Here is an 8,852-nt window from a genome sequence, read left to right on the forward strand (position 1 = left end):
ATGGAAGTTGGTGTTCCTTGCCATTAATGAAAGGTAACTACAGAAATAAATACCTTGACCACAAGTGAACGTTGCTAAATTCCAGCCAGATACTGCTGCCTGCTGATGGCTTCAAGCCTGAGGCCTCTCTCTCTTTGTTCAAAAGGGAGCTTAGAAGTGTCAGGAGGTGCTAAAGACTCTTAGCGCCAGATGAAGAATTTTCCTTTGATCTAACCAGAGGGGAATAATTTTCACACTATATAAATCGATGCCCTAAAATCTAAAATCACCTTCCCCTCAACCAGCAGCTTGGATGAAGAAGCTGGGAACTTAGATTAGAAAGACACTGGTTTAGATATTTCCTACAAATCTTTACTTTTGAGTGATGATATAAAGCTCTAGATTGTTTCTGGAGCTTTCTGCCAAGCTACCCAGCATTTGGGCAAGTGTGGTGCCAGGAACACCTGTATTACAGTCCTGGGACCCCAACCTGGACGTACTGAGTCAGAGCCTTTGGATTTGGGGCTCCAGCACCTGCCTTTGTAGCAAAGGCTCTTTGAAACTGACATTTGAGGGGGCGTCACCGAAGTTAGAGGAACAAAATGTGGCACTCATCAGAAGGCCTACGGGAAAAGACCAGCCTTGAATGAGGGCTGGAGCCTTCAATGAGAGTGGACTGAGAATCCAATGTGGTTAGTGCTGGCGGTGTCGGCCGCTGTGCACTTGTGCAAATAAACGATTGTCTTCTGGATAAGGTAGAGATAGATGCCTGGTGGACTTATTCCGAGCCATAGAAGACCCAGCAAATTCCTCTGACTTTGTCCTCGGAATGGTGTGGAATGAACTCCACCCCTTGGATCCCAGGAGAGACCTTAAGGAGTTGGATTTTATTGACGTCAAGTAGCAAACATTCCTGTGTTCCCAGGAAGGGTGAGGTTCTGTGCCAGGTTAGGGTAAGATTACTGAAACTTCTGAGAAAGATAGAGCTCTTTCCACTGAGAAGCGTCAGCCTAGAGCTGTGAGCGGGGCTGGGGTACCGGGCTGGCCCTGTCTCTGCTCTTGCAGTTTCACTGGGAGGGGTCAGCTCTACCCTCTCTGCCAACAGAAACTTGGAAGCAGCCGTGCCTTTCTGCCTCCCGCTCGCCCTCCCAGCAGGTCTGATCAATGTCCATTTTAAACCAGGACATTTCTTCTCGCTGTGGAGCCTGTGAACACACGGCGCTCTGGAGCCCAGCTTCTCCTTGTTCGTTGTCGTGCAGGGACTGCCGTTTGGAGAGAAAAGTCAGGTTGGGGGCCTCTGCTGCAGCCCCCATCTTTGAAAACCAGATGAATTCCAAGCAAGGGCAAAGATGATCATGTATCCTGAGAGGTTCCAAGTCTCTGTGCCTCGCCTCCTCATCTGAGGCAAGGTAGCCATTGTCCCATCCTCATAATATGGCTAGGAGGAGGGAATCAAGTCAAGTCTACAAAGCACTGAGCACACACACACTAAATAACAGAAGCTGTTCTGGGTGGGATAGTGTCCCTCCCAAAATTCATGCCTCCCCAGAACCTCAGAATGTGGGCTTATGTAGAAACGCAAATGTAATTAGGTCAGTTGACATCATAATGGATCAGGGTGGGTCCTAAATTCAGCAACTGGCACCCTTATGAGAGGAAAGGGGTACAGAGCTATAAGAACACACAAGAGAGGAGCCACTTGGCCAAGAGTCAGACTGGAGTTTTGCTGCCATAAGCCAAGGAGCATGGAGGATTCCTGAGTTGCGTGGAATGGATTTCCTCTTACAGCCCCCAGAAGGAGCCAGCCTTGCTGATACCTTGACGTTGGACTCCTGGCCTCCAGAATTGTGAGAGAACAAATTTCTGTTGTGTTCAACCCCCTGGTTCTCTGTAACAGCAGCCCTAGGATTATAATGCAGAAGCTAATTTACTGAGCATATAGTAGGTACTAAGCATTTTGTTAAACACGTTACACACATTGTCTCCAATCCACCCATCTGATGAAGTTGATGCTGCCATCACTTCCGGGTTACAAATGGAGAAACCGAGGCCCTGGGATGCTGCCATCACTTCCGGGTTACAAATGGAGAAACCGAGGCCCTGGGATGCTGCCATCACTTCCGGGTTACAAATGGAGAAACCAAGACCCTGGTGCTCGGCTACCCAAGTGCACCCAGGTAAGTGGCAGACCTGGAATTTTTAAACCCTTGTCTCTCTGTTTCCCAAAACCTTGTTTGTTCTAGTATCACTCAGCTCCATGAGGCAAGAACTGGGTAGGGCTCTTGTTTTCTAATGGATCTCATACCTGGCAAAGTTCCTGGCATGTTGCAGGCCCTCAAAAAAATGTGTAAGGACTGCAGCTGGGCAAGGTGGCTCACACCTGTAATCCCAGCACTTTGGGAGGCTGAGTTGGGTGGATTGCCTGAGGTCAGAATTTCGAGACCAGCCTGGGCAACAGGGTGAAACCCCATCTCTACTAAAATAAAAATACAAAAAATTAGCCAGGCATGGTGGTGGGCAACTATAGTCCCAGCTACTTGGGAGGCTGAGGCACGAGAATCACTTCAACCCAGGAGGCAGGGGTTGCAGTGAGCAGAGATAGCACCATTACACTCCAACCTGGGTGACAGTCAAAAAGAAAGGAAGAAAAGAAAAAGAAGGAAGGAAGAAGGTAGGAAGGAAAGAAGAAAAGAGAAAAAAAGAAAAAGAAAGAAAGAGAGAGAGAGAGAGAGAGAGAGAAAGAAAAAGAAAGAAAGAGAGAGAAAGAAAGGGAGAGAAAGGGAAAAGGGGAATGACTGTATTCTGTGATCCTGTAAATTCAGACGATTTGGGAAGTGTATGCCCTTTATTGAGCTAGTAAATAAACAGTATATTGAAGGCCTACTGTGCGCCAGGCACCAGGAACACAGCAACAAACAAAAGAGTCATAGCTCTGGCTTCGTGGAGTTCCCAGTCCAGCAGTGGGGCACTCACACTGAGGTGAGCCCTGAGAGAAAGCAGGTGGTTCCTGTGCTGGTCATTGTACTGAGTGCTGGGAAGGACCTCACAGGGAAAAGCAGCACAGAGGAGCTGAGGACGCTGTGTGACAGAAACGCTGTGTGACAGAAACGCTGTGTGACAGAAACGCTGTGCGACAGAAATGCTGTGACAGAAACGGTGTCATCGTGATGCCTGGGGTTCTCTCCAAAGGCCCGTGCTGCATCCGGGACTGTGGGGGCCTGGAGAGCAGGCTGTCTTGAGAAGATTCTAGAAAAGTCTAAGAGTTCATCCCTTTTATTAGCTGTATTGTTTACTCTTTAGAAAAAAATAAAAGGAGGTCTGGCTTTCTTCCTTTGGCCTCTAAGATGCCTGACCTTGCACCCAGGGGCTTCCAGGTTGGGCCCTTGGCAGCAAAAGCAGGGGCCCCACAGTGACGGCCCCTCCAGCGAGGAGGCTGTATTGCTCAGCCTGGGCCTCCCGCACTCCCCTGGGAACAGGTAGCAGGTGCAGACAGTCAGCCTGGAACCTGGGAAGCTTTCCAAGGCCACAGCCAGTGGCCCAGTTTCCAGAGCATCCCCACTTCCTGGCGTGAGAACCCTCCTCCCTACTGTGATGTCTGCATAGGGTCTTAACTTCGGTTCTCTAAAGGAGAGAAGAAGGGAAGGGAAGAAAACAGCTGGAAAAAGAAAAAAGAAAGAAAACGGCTATTTATCTTGATTTTTATTTGGTTATAAAAATAACCCAAGTTTGCTCTAAACAATTCAAACGTAAGAGAATCAGTTGGTCTTTAGGCCCTGGTGAGCACAAGAACCTAGTGGGGAGATGATTTAAAATGCAGATTCTGCGGGCCCTGTCCTGGGGTGATTCCGGGGTAAGCAGCTCATGGGGTGCACGCTTAGAAGTGCTGATGTAGAAAGTATGTGCTGGGCCAGGCGCGGTGGCTAACGCTTGCAATCCCAGCACTTTGGGAGGCCAAGGCGGGTGGATTACCTGAGGTCAAGAGTTCGAGGCTGATTTGCTCCAGACGACCACCAGAGTACTCCAGACGACCACCAGAGTAAGTGCCAGAGAATAGGCAAGTAAGCAGGGTAAAAGAAAACTTTATTAACCTGCCAATGTGAAGGAGGGGCGAGGTTCACCGGTCTCTGGCGGTGGAGGCCAACAAAGTCGCTCCGGCGTTCTCGGGCGAGGTTCCTAGGTCCGCACACGAGCAGGGACCAAGGAAGTTCATGCCACATGCCCGCCGGGAGCGGCTTTTCTGTCCTGGGCCCGAGAGTGGGAGGGCAGTGGGCGGGACATAGGTGGGTCGGGGGCGGGACATAGGCGGGTTGGGGGCGGGGCGGTAGGCGCGGCTGGGTAGGTTTCGATTTTCTTCGTCAGACGTCAGACTGCGCCTGCGCAGTCGACCTGTGTCTTTCCCGGGCACGGGAAAGTTGACAATGAAGAACCCGGAAATGCGCCATTTTAGTCCCTTTGTTCTTTTGTTCCCTCCCTCCCTCCGTCCAGACAGAGGCCTGCCTGGCCAACATGATGAAACGCCATCTCTACTAAAAATACAAAAATTAGCTGGGTGTGGTGCAGGTGCCTGTAATCCCAGGCAGGAGAATCGCTTGAACCCAGGAGGCAGAGGTTGCAGTGAGCCGAGATCGTGCCTCTGAACTCCAGCATGGGCAACAAGAGCAAAACTCTGTCTCCAAAAAAAAAAAAAAATTATATATATATACATATATGCCATTCCTTTCCAATTAGAAGCATTCTGCAGGGAGAGAAAGTTCCACCAGGGAAAGACTGGAAGGATGGTGGGCCCCCCGGAGAGACTGCAGCAGCCTGTGCATGACGTCTCACCTTTCAGCAAGGATCCTCTTCTAGCTCAGAAATTCTGCTTTGGGACAGGACCCAGAGTGGAGTCAGCTCCACGTCAGGTCACTCAGAGGTTGGTGATGGGTTAGACGTGAGGTGCTGTGAGAAGCGTGGCTGGACAGCATTTAAAACAAACCACAATGTCAGAACTCACCAAAGATCAGGACGCTGCCCAGAGCTAGCCTGAAGGGGGGTCCTAGGAAGACCTAGCCGGAAGGGGGGTCTTAGGAAGATGCCAGCATCGACCACAGAACAAAGATCTGCAGGCTGGAGATTTTAAGAAGTTTCTAAAACTTTTATTGTTGTTACATAAAACTGGCCAATGAATGTTAGTGTCACCAGAGCTGGGAATTTCTCCTTAGAAGCTCAGTGCGTGTTCCTGGTGGCATAAGTGAACATTTGTCCCACTGTCAGCTCTGAATGTTCATCCTTCAAGAACGTGGCTGTTCCTCACTCTGAATACACCATGATCATTCTGTTTGGTCCTTAAATGAGCAAATCATTTTCATGGGTTTCTTAGGCCCAGAAATGTTTGATCCCATATCATGGGATCAGAAAGGCCCATGCATGTTTTTGGAAAGTTCAGAAAACTCTGCCTACACATGTCGGCTGGGAGGGCTTAGAAAGAGTTACCTGCTGCAACATGGACAAGCCGTGAGGACATTGGGCCCAGCAAAATAAGCCAGTCACGAAAGGACAGACGGGGTAATTCCACTTGGAGGAAGCACCTAAAGTGGCTGGAGTCATAGAGACGGGAAGTAGAATGGAGGTTGCCAAGGGCTTGGGGGAGGGGGAACGGGGAGGTATTCAGCCAGGGCAGAATTTCAGTTTGTGGTGATGATGAAAATGTTCTACTGGGCCAGGAGCAGTGGCTCACGCCTATAATCCCAGCACTGTGGGAAGCCGAGGTGGGCAAATCACCTGAAGGTCGGGAGTTTGAGACCAGCCTGGCCAACATGGTGAATTAGCCAGGCATGGTGGCAGGCACTTGTAATGCCAGCTACTAGGGAGGCTGAGGCAGGAGAATTGCTTGAGGCCAGGCGATGGAGGTTACAGGGAGCCGAGATGGCATCACTGCGCTGCAGCCTGGGTGACAAGAGCAAAACTCCATCTCAAAGAAAAAGTAAAAAAAAGCTCTTTTGATGGAAGGTGGTGACAGCTGTACAAAAATATGAATGATGTGAACGTACTTAGTGACCTTAAGCCATACACTTAAAAAGATACATTTTATCCTATGCGTATTTTGCCACAATTTTTTAAATAAAGCTTCCCCAAATCTGCAAGCCTGACATCTTTGAGATTTGCATAAAGCTTCCACCTACAGTGAGGAAGTTTCACCTCATTGTCTGGAAGCCCCGACCACTAAAAATTGGGGTCCAAGGCTCTCGGGTTCTTGTCACCCCTTCACCGCTCCCCCGACCCTCACTAGCCTATTGCTGCTCCCACTAACATTGCCCTCCAAGTACTAGGCCCACAGCCACAGCAGCCCAGCGCCGTCCCCACCACCCCTCCACACAAGCTCTCTTTTCTGTTTTACCAACAGAAATGGGACTGGAAGGGTTTAACCCCAGGGCTCTGGCAGTTTCCATTTCTACATGTCAAAAAGGCTTTTTAGCCTAAACTTAAGCCGAGTATGCCTCCAGGAAATACTTGCTTCTTCCCTGTCCCCCAGGGAACCAGGCCTGGGGCCAGATGAAAGAAGCAAAGAAAAGGGAATTTATGCACTGAAAAAAATGGGGCAAGAAGCACTGCCAGCTGTTCTGCCCAGCTGTTCCGGTCACAGTCTGTCGCATCCTTGGGGACTGTGCTGGTCTGGTCACTGTGTGGGAGGTGGACCCTCTGCCTGAAGCAAGATGGTCTGTGCACGGAGAATTGGGAAGAACGTGGACCTGGAGTCAGAGGCCTGGGTGCTGGCTCTGTCTGAGCTGGACCGAGAAGTATAAAGTGATGCTCACTGGAAGGATTTGCTGATATAATCCACACAGAGGCTCGGCCTGTGTGCACACAGATCAGAATATGCGCTTAATGAGTGGTTATGCCCACAAAGAAGAAAGAGGAGAAGGAAGAGATAGAGGAGGAGATGGGGATGGAAATGGTAACAACTCTCTCTGCCAACCCTCAGATCAGTCAAGCTGGCTACTGAGGTCACAGGAGCCCAACTCAAAGTAGCTGAGAAATGAAAGGGAGTTTACTGGTTCATTTTAAGACGTTTTTCAGAAGTAGACTCGCTGCAGGCACGGCTGGATCCAGGAACTCAGGCTCCGTCTTCTGGGGTCTTTCTCCTTCTTGCCTCTTCCGCTTCTACTCAGCTTCTGGCTCTCCTCCTTCAAAACGGCTCCTGTTCCTCGGCCCCATGGCAGAGACAGCTGTCTCTGCCATTTTAGGTGTGTGTCTTCTCAGTGGCAGGAACACCACAAAAAGCTTCTTTCTGTGCTGCTCCAAGCACAGCAATTTCAGGGAATACCATTTCCGGCCCAACCTCTTGACAACAGGGATGGGGGCCATAATGGCTTAAGTTAGGTCACCTGCCATCCCAGGGGGTACAGGGACCAGGCACTGTGATGAGAGTCCCAGAAGAATCATCCTTGTTCCCCAAAGAGACGTGGTCCAACATCATGCACTGTAGACCCTTCCTTTCCTTTCTCTTCCTTCCACTGCCTTACCCTTGACACCTCACTTTCCAGGGACCATTAAGACCATCAGGTGACCAATTGCCAGATGGGAAAGGACCTGAATGACTTATCAGCCATTTGTACCTTCAAGTGAATTCATTTCAGGGAGTTACTGTCATCACTCTCAGTTAAATGATGTTCAGATAGTGGAATGAGGCAATGGAGGAGACACTCGAATGTGGCTGAATAGTTCATTGATAAGAGAGGCCAACTTTGTCATTTTCTACACCTTCTCAATGAGCCTGCTCCAGACCAGGAATGCTCACAGCACCTCCACCGTTCATCCTGAATGGCTCTGGAGGCCATGGCTGGGAAAGCTGTGGGAAGGTAGTTTGGGGATCTCCCTTGGTCTACCCCAAGGTTTTCCCGGGGGCAGCCCGACCCAAGCTCCTGTGAGGCAGAAGCCGCTTCCAGCACAGCACTTGGAGCACTTGGAGCACCTTGTGGCTGACGTCGAATGTCATTCCTGCTCTACGTCTTCACTGCATTCACCAATGCCTTAGACAGTCACAGCACCCATTCCTCTGGCCACAGTGGTAGGCTCAGGAGTGGGCAGTTGGCCTCAGCCAGATCATTTGGGCCCTCTCTGAAAATGACTGTGTTTGCTGTTGGTGGTGAAGTGGCTTTTCCTTTTGGGTGTGGAGCTGTGAGGACACCTGTGGATGACAGCTTGGGTGCCCCCTGACTGCGGGGCAGGGCAGCCTCTTTTCTAGAAGCAGACCAGAAGCCACATAGAATCAAGTGAGGAGAGACACAGAATGATCAGAAGACAGAGCTCAAGTCCCTAGATCCAGCCATGCCTGCCACTAGCACTCTCCCAGAATTTCTAGTGAAAATGAGGCAGTACACTTTTTTTCTTAACTGTTTTGCACTGGGCTTCTGGACCTGCAATAGAAAGACTGATGGATCCAAAGATTGTCTGGAAGGAAAGAATGATCTGCCCAGAGTGGGTGAGGGAACCCACTCTAGGCAGGACACCCATGAGCTGCTTCTGCTGGCTGGCCTGACATTCTCATTCAACAATTTACTGAGAATCAGGAAAAAACAGCTGGGACTCATGAGAGTCACCCCATGGGCTGTGCAGCCAGCTGCCGGATGCCCTCGGCTCTGCCACATGCCAGCCCTATGACCTGGGGAGAGTCACTTCACAACTCAGTTTCCTCACCTGTAAGTTGGGTCGATGAGAGTAGCTTCCCCAGACCCGTAGGCTGTGGGAGGAAAGGAAAGCCATCGGAAGCCCCCTCAGGCCCATGCACGGCCCCACACCCCACTTCCCAGCACGGGAGGGCCATGCAGCACTGGGGTTGCCAGCTTACTGTCCATCCTTTTCCTGAACTGAGAGTTACTTGGGGCCAAGGGTCT

General features: G+C 50.4%; 1 pseudogene; it reads right to left on the reverse strand.

Annotated features, from left to right (window-relative positions):
* Positions 1-498: 498 nt before the first annotated feature.
* On the reverse strand, positions 499-7,954 carry LOC117068322 (annotated as a pseudogene).
* Between the last annotated feature and the right edge of the window lie 898 nt (positions 7,955-8,852).

This window comes from Trachypithecus francoisi, unplaced genomic scaffold (genome assembly GCF_009764315.1).
Source record: "Trachypithecus francoisi isolate TF-2019V2 unplaced genomic scaffold, Tfra_2.0 Lachesis_group21, whole genome shotgun sequence".
In the NCBI taxonomy this organism is placed as follows: Eukaryota; Metazoa; Chordata; class Mammalia; order Primates; family Cercopithecidae; genus Trachypithecus; species Trachypithecus francoisi.